The 16302-nt window shown below is 38.0% G+C and overlaps 1 protein-coding gene across 5 annotated transcripts in view; it reads left to right on the forward strand.

Annotated features, from left to right (window-relative positions):
• Window positions 1–16302, forward strand: part of ARFGEF1 (ADP ribosylation factor guanine nucleotide exchange factor 1) — a 147712-nt gene that overhangs the window by 16031 nt on the left and 115379 nt on the right. Inside the window, exon 2 of one of the 5 annotated variants that reach the window (XM_085022219.1) lies at window positions 2616–2651. The exons of the other annotated variants lie outside the window; for them this stretch is intronic. The gene's annotated coding sequence lies outside the window, so the exon portion shown is untranslated. The remainder of the gene's footprint in view (window positions 1–2615; window positions 2652–16302) is intronic. 5 annotated transcript variants of the gene reach the window in all.

Here is a 16302-nt window from a genome sequence, read left to right on the forward strand (position 1 = left end):
GGTTTTATCACAGGATTAAAAGCCAATATAAAGACTTTGTAGCTTTTATTAACAAATGTTTATTGAACACCTTCAGTGTGTATAACTCTTGGGTACTGTGGATGCTAGAGGTTACTTATATATGGTCCCTCCCCTCAAGGAATTTATAGCCTTCTTAGGGGAAATAGATTGCAATAAATAAATTTTATAAGTGATAAACAGATATTATGGTATGTGAAATTGGTGGAAGCCCAAAGAAAGAATTGAGTAGTGGCTGGGTTGGGCATGGATCTAGGTACAGTTTTATGGGAGAATCACCTTAGACCTCAGGCTTGGAAGATCACTAGATGCCTGAGAACACTCCAGGTAGAATGAGTTGCTTGAGCATAGATGTATGAGATAGTACGGCTACACTTAGGGACCTGAAGGAAGTTCATTGTCGGTAGGTTATAGTTTGATAGAATGGATGAGGAGAGAAACGTCTGGATAACACAGCAGGAGACAGATCATTGAAGACCTTTTATGCCATCCCAAGGAATTTAGACTTTCTTGTAAACAATTAGATGCCAAGCAAAGGAGGGAAATGATGATGTTGCATTTCAGAAAGATCACTGTTGTCTCTATGAGAAATAGATTGCTGGGATTCAGAACTTTAGGCAGTGAGACCATTGTACTAATAAGCTGTTGCCATAGCCCTGTTTGAAGAAGCAAGGGCTTGAACTTGAAAAGATCTCAGTAAATCGACAGGACTTCATAACTGTTTGGATGTGAGAAATGAGGGAAAGAAATGCATTGAGGATGATCCTGAAGTTTCTAACCAGGTTATTTTGGGTTGTTGGATTCATTCACCAAAAAAGACAGTATAAGAAAATAAGCACATTTGAGAGAGGGGTTAGGAAGAAAATGGATACATTAAGGTTGATTTTGAGGTGTATGTAAGACGCTTAGTTGACAGTTGTTTTTAGCTTTTGTTTTTGTTTTTTTTGTTTATTTGACAAAAACTTAGGAGAGAGAGGAGAGCTGTAAATAGTTTAGGTGTTATCAGCATATAATGAACCACATAGATCTTTTTGGAGAAAAAGATATACATATTAATTTGCCCAGTAAATTTAATTTATTGCTTTCTTCAAGAAACATTTGTTTGCTGAGTACCTCTTGTCCCAGATTTCATGCTAAACTTGAAAAATATAAAGATGGAAATGATGGCCTTTGCTGTTTAGGAGCAAATTGTGGGAGATGGACACACAATAATTTCAGCATATTAAAGTAAGTATTGTGATAGTGATAACCAGAGGAAGGTGTCGAATGGATGTATGTAATTATCTTAGCCTGGAAGTATGGGGAAGATTTCTTGGCAATGATAGCTGTTTTTTTACGCAGAGGAATGAATGGGTATGAGCCAGGAAAAGATGAATGTGAAAAGAAATCTGAGGAGGGAAGAGCATTATTAGCTAAGGCATAACTAGCGACGAACATGAAGTATGGGAAATGGTACCTAGAAGATTGGCATTTTAAGAGTCTTAAATGGGTGAGGCAGGAATGGAGGAGATGAGGTTCTTGGACAGTATTATAGATGATGGTGATTATGGGTAGGGAACCACTGAAGATTTTTAATTGGGAGTGACATGGAATACATGACTGAAGCAGTCTTGAAAGGTATTTGCCAGGCAGAGTAGTAGTGGGGGTAGAATTCTAGGCAGAGGACATATACTTTGAGCAAAAGCCTAGAGGTGTAGAAAAGGAGATCACTTCAGGGGATTTAGAGTGTTCTTTTATTAGTCAAGTGTGAAGTGCAAGGAAGGGCATGTAGAGAGATGAGTGTGGTAGACAGGGCCCAAATCTTAGAGATTCTTGTGCTCCATGCTAAAGAGCTTGAACTTTAGCCTGTTAAAGATCACTTTGGCGCTGATAGGGTTCAAGAATGAAGATGAGTCAGTAGGCCTGATGAGAGATGAGGGCCTGACCTAAACAAGTAGAATACTGGAGAAATCAAATTCGAGAAAGTTACAGCAGTTGGCCCTTCTTGTCCTTGGAGATCATCTGTGGAGCATCTTAAAAATGTAACCAGCTGCATGCATCACATTACTGGAGATCCTGATTTGCTAAGCCTTAGACATGGGCCTGAGCATCTTACTTCAATTTGTATTTTTCATTATCATAGAGTAAAATCAACTTTTTTTTGGTGTGCAGTTCCATAAATTTTAACACCTGTAAAGATTTGTGTAATCTCTATCACAATTGAGATACAGAATGGTTTTAGCACCCCCAAATTTTCTTTCTTGCTGTCACTCTATAATCACACCTTTTTCCTCATCTCTAATCCCCTGGCAGTCACTGCTCTGTTCTGTGTCACTAAAGTTTTCTCTTTTTGAGAATGTCATGTACATCGAATGCAGGCTTTTGAGGCTGGCTTTCATTCAGTATGTCTTTGAGATTCATCCAAATTGTTGCATGTATTAATAGTCTATTCCTTTTTATCGCTCAGTAATGTGCCACTGTATGGATGTACTATAGTTTGTTTATCCATCACTCATTGAAGAACATCTTAGTTGTTCCCAGGTTTTGGCAGTATGACTAGAGCTGCTATAATGTCTGTGTATAGATACTTATTTGAACATAAGTTTTCATTTCTCTAGACTAGGTACCCGGGAGTGACATTGCTGGGTTGTATGGTAAGTATATGTTTAACTTATAAAAAACTTTCAAACCGTCTTTCCAAGTGGCCGTACCATTTATGTTCCCACCACCAGTGTGAGAGTTCCAGTTGTTGCAGTTTCTTACCAACCCTTGAGTCCCTATTTTAACTATTTCTAAATCGTTTTAGCAGGCGCACAGTGGTATCTCATTGTGGTTTTCATTTCTGTTTCCTTAATGGCCAGTGATGTTGAATATCTTTTTGTGTATTTATTTGCTGTGTGTATATCCCTTTGGTGAAGTGCCCTAAGTCTTTTGTTCATTTTTTTAAACTTTTATTTTTAAAAGATTTTTGGCCTTGCCCAAGGCATGCAGAAGTTCCCAGGCCAGGGATGAAACATGCACCAGAGCAGTGACAGTGCTGATCCTTAACCCTGAACCACCAGGGAATTCCTTTTTGCTCATTTTTAAATTTGGTTGTTTTCTTACTATTGAGTTTTCTTTAAAAATTTTAAAATAACTATGTATTTATTCTCCACAAGTCCTTTGTCGCATATGTGTTTTGCAATTATCTTCTGTAGCTTACCCTTTCATTTTCATAACAGTGCCTTTCACAAAAGATTTTAATCTTTGTAAAGTCTAATCTGTTAATTTTTTTTTTTTAATGCCTAACTGTTCCAACACCATTTGTTGGAAAGATTATCCTTTTTTTTGGTCTTTTGTCTTTTTAGGGTCGCACCCACGGCATATGGAGGTTCCCAGGCTAGGGATTGAATCAGATCTACAGCTTTGGCCTGTGCCACAGCCACAGAAACACCAGATCTGACCCACGTCTGCAACTTGTATACCACAGCTCACGGCAGCACTGGATCCTTAACCCACTGAGCAAGGCCAGGGTTCGAACCTGCATCCTCATGGATACCAGTCGGGTTTGTTAGCCACTGAGCCATGACGGGAGCTCCAAGATTGTCCTTTTTGAATTGCCTTTGCACCATTGTCAAAAATCAGTTGGTTATATCTCTGTGGGCCTGTATCAGTTCATTGGTCTCTGTGTCTGTTCCTTCTTCAATGCCACATTGTTTTGATTATTGCAATTTTATTTATTTATTTATTTATTTTTTGACTTTTTGCTATTTCTTTGGGCCGCTCCCGCGGCATATGGAGGTTCCCAGGCTAGGGGTCTAATCGGAGCTGTAGCTGCCAGCCTTCACAGAGCCGCAGCAACGCGGGATCCGAGCCGCATCTGAGACCTACACCACAGCTCACAGCAATGCCGGATCGTTAACCCACTGAGCAAGGGCAGGGACCGAACCCGCAACCTCATGGTTCCTAGTCGGATTCGTTAACCACTGCGCCACGACGGGAACTCCTGATTATTGCAATTTTAAAGACTTAAAATCAGATGTCGTTTCCTCCCATTTTATTCTTTATCAGAAATATTTTTTCTCTTCTAGTTTACATTGCTTTTCCTTGGAAATTTGAGAATTCTCTTACCCATACACAGAAAATTTTACTGGACTGTGATTGGGAGTTGGTTAAATCTGTAAATCAGTTCGGAGAGAATTGCCGTCTTGTACTATTTTGAGTCTTCCAATCCATGAATATATATGTCTCCTATTCTTATAGTTCTTCTTTAATTTCTTCAGTATACATCCTGTACACATTTAAAGTTTATGCATAAAAATTTCATTTTGGGGAGAACTATTGTAAACAGTATTATTTTTTAACCAGTTGTTCCTTGCTAGTGTATAGAAGTTGGATTTGTTTTTGTGTGCTAAAACTTTGTAAAATAAATGGATTTATAAATTCTAAGTTTTTTCCTCTTCTAGATTTCTTGGGATTTTTTTACTTAGACAGTTAAGTCATTTGTGAATAAAAACAGTTCTTTCTCTTTTTTTTACAATCTGCATGACCCTTCTTTTTCTTACCTGATGACGTGACTGGGATGTTCAGTACAAAGTTGAATAGAAATGGTGACAGCAGCCATTTTGCCTTGTCCCAGATCTTGGGAGAAATCATTCAGTTTTTAACCATTAAATTTGGTGTTAGCAGTAGGTTTTTTTGTAGCTACTCTTAAAAGTTGGAGAAGTTCCTTTCTGTTGCTTGGTTTCTGAGAGTTTTTATCATGAATGGAAGTTGAATTTTGTCAGATTTTTTTTTTTTTGCATCAGTTGATATGATCATGTGATTTTTCTTCTTTTGCCTGTTTCCATGATAGATTACAGGGGTTGATTTTTTTTTTTTTTTTTTTTTGTCTTTTGTTGTTGTTGTTGCTGTTGTTGCTATTTCTTGGGCCGCTCCCGCGGCATATGGAGGTTCCCAGGCTAGGGGTTGAATCGGAGCTGTAGCCATCAGCCTACGCCAGAGCCACAGCAACGCAGGATCGGAGCCGCGTCTGCAACCTACACCACAGCTCACGGCAACGCCGGATCGTTAACCCACTGAGCAAGGGCAGGGACCGAACCCGCAACCTCATGGTTCCTAGTCGGATTCGTTAACCACTGCGCCACAACAGGAACTCCTGATTTTTTAAATATTGAATTAGCCTTGGATCCTTGGAATAAATCCCAATTGGTCATGAAGTATAATTCTTTCTATAGGTTGCTGTATTCTGTTTGCTAATATTTTGTTGATGATTTTTATATCTTCACTCATGAGATACTGGATTGCATTTTCTTTATCTGTCTTTGTGCAGTGTAATTCTGGCACTTACTACCTGCTGTCAGGTCAGATTTGACAGGTTAGGGGCATTGACCTCCATAAACCTCCTCACTTTGGACACCAGCCCCACGGTCCACAGCTGTCAGGGCATTTGCACTTCTACCCACCTGGCTACAAATTGGGGGTTCCCATTATCCCATCACATTTACTAGAACAACTCACAGAACTCAGAAAAGTGCCGGTTAGGATATGGTTTTATTATAAAGGAAACAAATCAGGACCATCTAAGAGACCCCTTAGACAAAGTCTGGGAGAGCTCCAAATGCAAAGCTTTTGTGTCCTCAGCATATATCACTCTTCTGCCACATCAGTGTGTATCACCAACTAGGGAAACTTAACCCAGCTTCAGGTGTCTAGGCTTTTATTTGGGGTTTTATTACATAGGCATGATTGAATCTGAATCAGTGGCTGCATGATTAAACCCAATCTGCCGTCTCCCCTCCCCTCTCTGGAGGTCAGGCCAAGACCATGTGGTTCAAGGCCACTTAGTTGGTCTTTGCAGCATGGCTGCTGGCTGGTCTTGAAACTATCCTAGAGCCCTGCTGTGAATTGAAAAAAAAGGGCAATCTCTTTTAACTGGTACATTCCAAGGGTAGAGGGCTTCTCCCAGTACCAGGGACAAAAACCACCCAAATTCTTAATTATACAGCATTCCAGTTTTATCGTCAGGATAAGACTGACCTCACAAAATGAGTTGAAAGGTGTCCTATGCTCTTCCGTTTTCTGAAAGAGATTATACAGAATTGGTGTTAATTTTTCTATAAACATTTGTTTTTTGTTTTTTGTCTTTTAGGGCCACACCTGTGGCCTATGGAGGTTCCCAGGCTAGGGATCAAATCAGAGCTATAGCCGCTGACCTACACCACAACCAGAGCCAACACAGGATCCAAGCCGAGTCTGCAGCCTAAACCATAGTTCACGGCAACACCAGATCCTTAACCCACTGAGTGAGGCCAGGGATCGAACCTGCATCCTCATGGATGCTAGTCAGATTCGTTTCTGCTAAGCCCCAACAGGAACTCTGATTTTTATATAAACATTTGGTAGAATTTTCCAGCAAAACCATCTGATACCACATTATATGTTAATCCTACTTTATTCATTTTATAATTGAAAATTTGTATCCTTTTACCAGCTTCTCCCTATTTTCGTCAACTTCACCTCCTGGCAACCACCATTCTACTCTCTATTTCTGTGAGTTCAGTTTTTTTGGATTCTGTGTATAGGTGATACCATGCAGTATTTGTTTTTCTCCGTCTGGCTTGTTTCACTTAGCACAGGGCCCTCCAACTTCATCCATGTTGTCACAAGGCTGAATAGTATTCCAGGAGTTCCTGTCATGGCTCAGTGGAAATGAATCTGACTAGTAACCTTGAGGATATCGGCTTGATCCCTGGCCTTGCTCAGTGGGTTGAGGATCCTGCGTTGCTGTGAGCTGTGGTGTAGGTTGCAGACGCGGCTCACATCCTGCAATGCTGTGGTGTAGGCTGGCGTTATGGCTCTGATTTGACCCCTAGCCTGGGAATCTCCATATGCCGCAAGTGTGGCCCTGAAAAAAAGACAAAAAAAATTAATAATACCCCATTGCATTTATTTAGTTGTTTGGGGGGGGGCTGCATCCACGACATGTGGAAGTTCCTGTGCCAGGGATCAAACCTGCACCACAGATTGACCCAAGCCGCCAGAGTACAAACCATACTCTTGACCTGCTGCACCACAAGGGAACTCCATACCACGTCTTTATGCATTCATCTGTTGACGGACACTTAGGTTATTTCTGTATCTCGCCTATTTTTTTTCCCATATTTTTCTGTTTTTGTTTTGTCTTTTTAGGGCCGCACCCATGGCATATGGAGGTTCCCAGGCTAGGGTTGAATCAGAGCTGCAACTCCTGGCCTACACCACAGCCACAGCAATGCTAGATCCAAGCCACATCTGCAACCTAAGCCAAACCTTGCAGCAATGCCAGTCCCCTTCACCCACTGAGCAAGGCCAGGGATCAAACCTACATCCTCATGATTACTAGTCAGATTCTTAACCCTCTGAGCCAAAACAGGAAGTCCTTGCCCTTGTAAATAATATGAACTTGGACAACAGATATCTCTTTGAGATAATGATATTTTTAAAATGTTAATTTTATATTATAGTTGATTTACAATGTCATGGTAGTTTCAGGTATACAGTAAAATGATTCATTTATGCATATATATATTTTTTTTCATTCTTTCTCAGATTTTTTTCCCCATGTAGGTTATTACGGAGTATTGAATAGGGTTCCCTGTGCTATACAGTAGGCCCTTGATGATTATCTATTTTATATATGGGAGTGTGTATGTGTTAATCCCAAACTCCTAATTTATCCCTCCCTGAGATAATGAATTTGTTCCCTTCGAATGTATACCCAGAAATGGAATTGTTGGATCATATGATAGTTCTCTTTTTAATTTCTTGGGGCACCTTTATGCTATTGCGATAGTGGCTATATCAGTTTACACTCCTGCCCACAGTGTACTGAGGTTTTTTTTTCTCTGTATTCTTTCCAGCATTTGTTATCAGTTGTCTTTTTGATAATAGCCTAACAGGTATGAAGTGATATTTTAATGTGGTTTTGATTTGCATTTCCCTAATGATTAGTGATGTTGAACACCTTTTTATGAACTTGTAGGCCATTCGTATGTTGTCTTTGGAAAAATATCTATTCAGATTTTGCCCATTTTTTAATTGGATTGGGTGTTTTTGCTGTTGAGTTGTATGAGTTCCTTGTATATTTTGAATATTAATCTCTTATCAGATAAGTGGCTTGCAAATATTTTTTTGCATTCCATAGGTTGCTTTCGTTTTACTGATAGTTTCCTTTGTTCTGCAGAAGCTTCTTAGTTTGATGTAGTCCCATTTGTTTAATTTTGCTTTTGTTGCCTCTGCTTTTGCTGTCAAATCCAAAAAAATCATTAGTAAGACCAAGAAGCTTACATCCTGTGTTTTCTTCTCAGAGTTTGACATTTTCATGTCTTAACGTTCAGAACACATCCATTTTGGGTATGGTGTAAGATAGGGATTTAGTTTCATTCCTTTGCATATGGCTCTTTAGTTTTCCCAGCCACCAGTTTCCTAAAGAAACTATCCTTTCACCCATTGCATATTCTTGGATCCTTAGTAGAAGATTAGTTGATATAGTTTATGCATGGGTTTATTTCTGGACTCTCAATTCAGCTTTTTTGATTTGTGTGTCTATTTTTATGCTGATACCAGACTGCTTTGGATTACCATAGATTTATAATACAGTTTAAGATCAGGAAGTATGATGATTTCAGCTTTGCTTTTCTTTCTCAAGATCATTTTGGCTATTCAGGGTCTTTTGTGGTTCCATACAAATTTCAGGGTTGTCTTTTCTGTTTCTCTGAAAAATACCGTCGGAATTTTGCTAAGATAGTGCATTGAATCTGTGGATTTCTTTGGGTGGTATGGTTTATTTATTCTTCTGATCCATAAACATGGAATATCTTTTCATTGTTTGTGTTTACTTTGGTCAGTGTCTTTCATTTTTCAGTGTACGGATCTTTTCACTTCCTTGGTTAAATTTATTCCTAAACATTTTATTTTTTTATGTCATTGTAAATGGGGTTGATTTCTTAGAAAATTCTCTAATAGTTCATTGTTGGTATATAGAAACACAGTTAATTTCTGTGTGTCTAGAAGTTCTTGATTGGATTCTTTAGGGTTATCTATATATAAGACCGCAGATGACAGTCTGCAAACAAAGTTTTATTTCTTCCTTTCTGTTTTTGATGTCTTTTATTTCTTTTTCTTGCTTAGTACTTCTAGGCTAAGATTTCCAGTACTGTATTGGAGTTGGCAAGAAAGGGCATTCTTATCTTGTTCTTGAGCTTAGAGGAAAAGCTTTCACTTTTCACCGTTGAGTATGATGTTAGTTGTGGGTTTGTCATCTGTGGTTTTATTATGTTAAGATACATTCCTTCTATACACAATTTTTTTGAGTTTTTATTGTGAAAGGATGTTGTATTTTGTCAAATGTTTTTTCTGCATAAATTGAAATATGTTTTTTATCCTTCATTTTGTTAATCCTATGTCTTTTTGATTGATGGGTGTATGTTGAACTATCTTTGCATCCCAGGAATAAATCCCACCTGTTTTTCTTTTCTAATATAAGCATTCACTGCTATAAATGTCTCAGCACATTTTAGCTGTGTCCCACAGAATTTGTTTGTTGTAGTTTTGTTTTAATTTTGTTTCTGTATTTTAAAATTTTCACTTAGAACTCCTTCTTGACCCCTGGAGTGTTTTTAAGTATGTTACTTAAGTATGTGTTTGGAAATATTACTGTTTTCGCTTTCATTTCTAGTTTTATTCCATTGTGATCAAATAATATTGATCAGTATTCTGTAGGATTTCAGTTCTTTTGTGTTTGTTGAATACGAATATTTGTTCTTTTATATTTATATTTTATGGCACAGGATATGGACTATCTTAGTGAATATTTATGGGCATTTTAAAAGAGTATGTATTCTTCTCTTGTTGAGGGGGGTGTTGTATAAATTTAGGATCCTGGAGTTTCCGTAGTGGCGCAGCAGAAACGAATCTGACTAGGAACCATGAGGTTGCGGGTTTGATGCCTGGCCTCGCTCAGTGGGTTAAGGATCTGGTGCTGCCAGGAGCTGTGGTGTAGGTTGCAGACGCAGCTCAAATCTGGCATTGCTGTGCCTCCAGTGTAGGCCGGCAGCAACAGCTCTGATTAGACCCCTAGCTTGGGAACCTCCACATGCCGTGGGTGCGGCCCTAAAGGGACAAAAGACAAAAAATAATAATAATAAATTTTGATCCTGTAGTTTGATGGTGTTTACTTAGTTCTGTATCTTCGGTGGTTTTTGTCTAGTAGTTCTATTAAATGTGAAAGGAGTGCTACAGTCTTCAACTGGAATTGTAGATTTGTCTGCTTTTTCTTTGAGTTGTATTTGTTTGTGCTTCATGTGTTGTGAAGCTGTCTGCCTTTTTTTTTTTTTTTTTTTTTTTTACATACACATGTAGGATTTCTATGTGTTCTTGTTGTATTCACCCTTTTTGATCATTATGTAATGTCCTTTGTTTCTGGTCATTTTCTTTGTTCTATTTTGTCTGATATTGGTATGACCATTCCTGCCTTTTTTATTTTTTATTTTTTGTCTTTTTAGGACTGCCACATGGCATATGGAGGTTCCCAGGTGAGGGGTCGAATTGGAGCTGTAGCCACCAGCCTACACCATATCAAAGCTGCCTCTTTGACCTATACCATGGTTCACAGCAATATCAGATCCTTAACCCACTGAGCAAGGCCAGGGATCAAACCTGCATCCTCATTGATACTAGTCAGATTCATTTCCTTTGAGCCACAATGGGAACTCCCATTCCTGCCTTTTTTTTTTGGTCTTTTTGCCATTTCTTGGGCCGCTCCCGCGGCATATGGAGGTTCCCAGGCTAGGGGTCGAATCCGAGCTGCAGCCACCGGCCTACGCCAGAGCCACAGCAACGCTGGATCCGAACCGTGTCTGCAACCTATACCACAGCTCACGGCAACGCTGGATCGTTAACCCACTGAGCAAGGGCAGGGACCGAACCCGCAACCTCATGGTTCCCAGTCGGATTCGTTAACCACTGCACCACAATGGGAACTCCCATTCCTGCCTTTTTTTGATTATGTGTATGGTATATATTTTTCTACCTCCACCCTACTTGTATTATTATATTGACGCTAGATTGATATAGATAGCATATAGCTGGTTCATATTTTTTAAATCTCATCCACCAAACCATCTTTTAATTGTTATGTTTAGACCTTGTATATTTAATGTAATATTGTTATATAGAGCTTAATTCTGCCTTTCACTTTTATTTTTTGTTATTCCTTCTATTTTTCTTTCCTGTGTGTCACTTTTCTTGCCTTCGCATGGGTTACTTGGACGATTTTTTAGAATTCTATTTTGGGTTTTCTTTAGAGTTTTGAGTGTATCTTTGTATTTGATATTTTTAGTGGTTGTGCTGGCTATTAAATTATCCATACATAACTTGTCAAAATATGCTAATGTCAACATTGTACTGATTTGAGTAATCTGTGTAGAAACCTTAGCTAGCTCTATTTAGGTCCTTTTACCTTACCTCTTTATAGTATTACTCTTTTAAATATATCCTCTACATATTTCAGAAACCGTAAAAGACAATGTTTTATTTTTATTTTAAAATAAATATCTAAATATCTAGCATAATTTAAATGCTATTATTTAAATATTTAAATATCTAGCATAATTTAGAAAACTCAAGAAGAGAAAGGATAGTGTTACATTTTCTGATATTTTTACCCTTTCTGTTCTTGATTCTTGGTGTTTAAAATTTTCTTCTCTATCAGTTCCTTTTAGTTGAAGGACTTCTTTTAGGTAGATCTAATGGTGACACATTTTGTTTGTTTGTTCTCCTTTTCTGAGAAGATCTTGGTTTTATCTTCATTCCTTTAAGATATTTTCACTCTGAATAACAGTCCTTTTCTTTCAGCTCTTAGAAATATGTCAGTGCCTCCAAATATTGACTTCACTAGTTTCTGATGAAAAATCCACTCTTGGATTGAGTCATGTTGTTTGAATCTGTTCTTCTACAAATAATATGTTGTTTTTTTCTACCTGCTTCCAGGATTGTTTCTTTGTCTTTAATTTTCTTGTTTGATTATGATGTGTTTTGGCTTATGTTCCTTTGATTCCTGTTCTATTTGGGTTTGTTCTGCTTCTTGAATCTGTGGTTTGTGTATTTGCCAACTTTGGAAAGATTTCAGCCACTATTTCTTCACATACAATCGATCAAACAGCTCGGGGGGGAGGGGCGGCACCCATTCCCATCACCCCCATGTACAGTCAACTTCATACATAGCTCTCTAGTCAGCCCTCTGTATCCACTGTTCTCATTCATGGATTCAACAACCATGGATCATGTATACTGTCATATTTATTTTTTAAAAATCTATGTATAAGTGGATGTTCTCAGTTGAGGTCCATGTTGTTCAATGGTCAGTTGTACTCTTTCAGCCCCATGCTTTTTCTCCTTTTTCTGTGACTGATATGAATAATACCGCTTGTGTTATCAGGTCCCTGAGGCTCTTTTGTTTTTTCAGTATACTTACTACCTCTTTTTCAGATTGGTTAATTTTTATTGTTCCATCTTCAAGTTCATTGAATTTTTTCCTCTATTGTATTTATTTTGTTGTTAAGTTTGTCCAACGAATTTAAATTTTTTTTGTATTTTTCACTTATAAAATTTCCATTTGGTTCTTTGTATCTTCACTTTTTCTGTGCTTTCTGTTATTTCATTCATTTGAAATGTGCTCACTGAAGCTTTTTTTTTTTAATGAAGGCTGCTGTAAGATAATTATAGTATCTGTCATCTTCGAATTGGCATCTGTCACTTCTCTTTGCTTATTGAAGTTAATTTAAAATTTTCCTGGTACTTGTTATGGTGGATGATTTTGAATTGTATACTGGATATTTTGGATATGTTGTGAGATTCTGGATCCTATTTAATATTCGTTTTGAAGTCACCCTCTTTAGGTGTAGTGCACAGGTCCAGGCAACACCAGAGTAGGTGAAAACAAAGGGTCTACTTAAACTGTCTAGTTGCTGCTGGGCTGGGAGTTGAAATTCATTTCCCTCTCGCTTGGCCCTTCTGACATTGACCCTGTGGGGAAAGAGGACTGCCCAACCATTATTACCGTGCACCACTTTGTGAAATTGGAAGTTTAACTGCCCCACTTACATCACCTTGGTGGGGAAAGCTCATGGTCACTTGTTCTGCCTCACTGTCACCAGGTGGACCCTAAGTCCATCTCACCTCTCACCCTCATTGAGAGCAGGTGCAGTTTTTCCTTTAGTCTTTGCCTAGAGTAGGGCACATATTATCAGGGCTGCTTTCCCCTGTCCTTTTGCTAGAGGGAGATGGCTTTTCTTGAGTTTCTGTTTTTGTTTTTTTGTCTGTGCCTGTTGGCAGTTATAGGTTGGAGGCTTTTCTAGCATGCCATCCAGGGTGTATAGGATACACAAAGAAAATCCAGGAATTCACTGTGTTGATACGATGGTTCCAAGGTTCTGAGACATTGTGCGTTGTATCATTCAGAGTCTTTATTTGTTGTATTATATGTGCTAGAATTTTTAGTTGTAAGAGAGAGGACTTGTGAGAAATGGGCGTACACCGTCTTATCCAAAACAAATTATTTTTTTCTTTTTAATTTGTGGTAAAATACCCATATCATAAAATTTATCAACTTAGCCATTTTGAAGTATGCCGTTTAGTAATCTTAAGTATGGTCACAATGTTGTGCAACCCATCTCCAGATTTTTTTTTTCGTCTTGCAAAACTAAAACTTACTACCATTGAACAGTTTTGAATGCTCCCTCCCACCTCCCACCCCCTGGCAACCACTCTTCATTTTACTTTCTGTCTTCATGAATTTGATTCCTCCAGGGACTTCATATAAGTGGGATTGTACAGGATTTGTCTCTTGTTTCATATAGCTTAATGTCTTCAAGTTTAATCCATGTTATAAGCATGTCAGAATTTCCTTCCTTTATAAGGCTGAATAATAGTTTACCGTAAATACAGTTGACCCTTAAACAACATGAGTTTGAAATATGAGGATCCATGTATATGCGGATTTTTTCCTAATGGTAAATGCTACAGTACTACATGATCACAGTTGGTTGAAGCTGTGAATGTGGAGGAATCACAGATTCGGAGGAATTGCATATAAAAGGAGCCAACTATAAATTATATATAGATTTTCCACTGTACAGAGAGTTGATTTCTCTAACCCCTGAATTGTTCAAGAGTCAACTATATACATGCCATGTTTTGTTTATTTGTCTGTTGATGGAAACTTGGGTTGTTTCCACATTTTGGCTGTTGTGAATAATGCAGCCATGAACATGGGTATACAAGTATTTAAGGCCTTGCTTTTAATTCTTGGTATATGCTCAGAAGCAGAATTTCTACATCTTACTATATTTAAAATTTTTTAGGAATTGTTGGAGTTCCCGTTATGGCACAGTAGAAACGAATCCGACTAGGAACCATGAGGTTGCGGGGTCAATCCCTGCCCTTGCTCAGTGGGGTAAGGACACTGCATTGCTGTGAGCTGTAGTGTAGGTTGCAGGTTCGGCTCAGGTCTGGCGTTGCTGTGTCTCTGGCCACAGCAACAGCTCTGATTTGACCCCAGCCTGGGAAACTCCATGTGCCGCTGGTGCGGCCCTAAAAAGACAAAAGACAAAATAAAATAAAATTTTTTGAGGAATTGTCATAGTGTTTTCAGTAGCAGCTGCAACATTTTATATTTTCTCCAAAAGTGCACAAGGGATCTAGTTTCTTCATATCCTCACCACTTGCTACATTGTGTTTTTCTGACAGTTGTCATTCTCATGGCTGTGAGGTGGTATCTCATTGTGGTTTTGATTTGCATTTCCCTGATTAGTGGTTTTGAGCATCTTTTCATGTGCTCATTGGCCATTTGTCTTACTTTGGAAAAACGCCTGTTGAAGTCCTTTGCCCACTTTTAAATTGGATTGGTTTCTGTTGTTGTTCTGAGTTGTAGGAATTCCTTGTAAATTTTGGGTATTAACTCTATCAGATAAATGATTTTCAAATATTTTCTCCCATTCCTTAAATGGCCTTTTAATTCTGTTAATTACATCCTTTGCACAGTTTTAAATTTTGATGTAGTCTAATTTATTTTTACCTTAGTGTCCTGTGCTCTTGTTGTCATATCCAGTAAATCATTGCCAAATTTAATGTTATGAAACTTTCCCTTTATATTTTCTTCTAAGAGTTTTAACTTTTGCATTCAAAGCTTTAATCCATTTTGAGTTAATAAACACCTGAAATTCTAAACAAATTTAAGTTGTTGGGTTATTTTACCTCTTCTTCTTCTTCTTCTTCTTTTTTTTTTTTTTTTACTTTAGTGACCTCCTAAGGCTTCCAGCAGTATTGCACACACATTATACTTTTACTTAGTCTACTCTTTTGTAAAACTCACATTACTGTTTAAATTATGATGGTTATCAGTGTTGTATAAAAAGGCAGAAAGAATAAGTAGTGTCAGGATCAAAGAAAAGGACCAGCATTCTCTCTTTTTTTTCTTTGTAGTGTTCAGATAGATGCCATAGTATGGTGGAAAAAGCCCTGATAGGCAGTTTTTTATTCTAATCTGGATTCTGTTGTTTATTCGATCTGAAACAAAGTTAACCAGTTTCTTTGGGTCCCTTTTCTTCATCTCTAATGCCCACTTCATGGGGTTATTATAGAATTGATACAAGATACATTATATAAATGTTAAGTTCTTATCCTCCTGCACTGTAATTGGCAAAGAGATGTATATACAATTTATGTACAAAACCATAAGTATCTACATAATATTAAAATAGTTGCTTAAATCATTTGGTTTTTCCAAATAAAGTAGCAGTTACAAAGGTATATTTGTGAAAGAAAGTATTGAACTGAACACATAACTTGTACACCTTCCACCATGTATGTTTTACTTTAATAAAAAGTTTACCCTAAAACATTATACATTACATTGTTAACTGGATTTATTTCTATATTGTGCTATTATGGTTGGTGTCTTTTTTCCTTTGTACATTTCTGTATTTTCCAGATTTTCTAAACTGATCATAAACTGATCATGGTTTTGTTTTGGGTTTGTTTTTTTTTTTTTTTTTTTTTTGCTTTTTAGGGCCACTCCTGTAGCATATGGAGATTCCCATGCTAGGGGTTGAATCAGAGCTACAGCAGCTGGCCTGCACCACAGCCACAGCAACACCAGATCTGAGCCATGTCTGCCACCTATAGCACAGCTCACGGCAACACTGGATCCTTAACCCCCTGAGCGAGGCCAGGGATTGAACCTGCAACCTCATGGTTCCTAGTCAGATTCGTTTCTGCTGCGCCACA

The sequence above is a fragment of the Sus scrofa genome, chromosome 4 (genome assembly GCF_054392235.1).
Source record: "Sus scrofa isolate SSC_HxYL_T2T_F1_AM1 chromosome 4, Sscrofa_HxYL_maternal_Yorkshire_Landrace_v2.0, whole genome shotgun sequence".
Lineage (NCBI taxonomy): Eukaryota > Metazoa > Chordata > Mammalia > Artiodactyla > Suidae > Sus > Sus scrofa.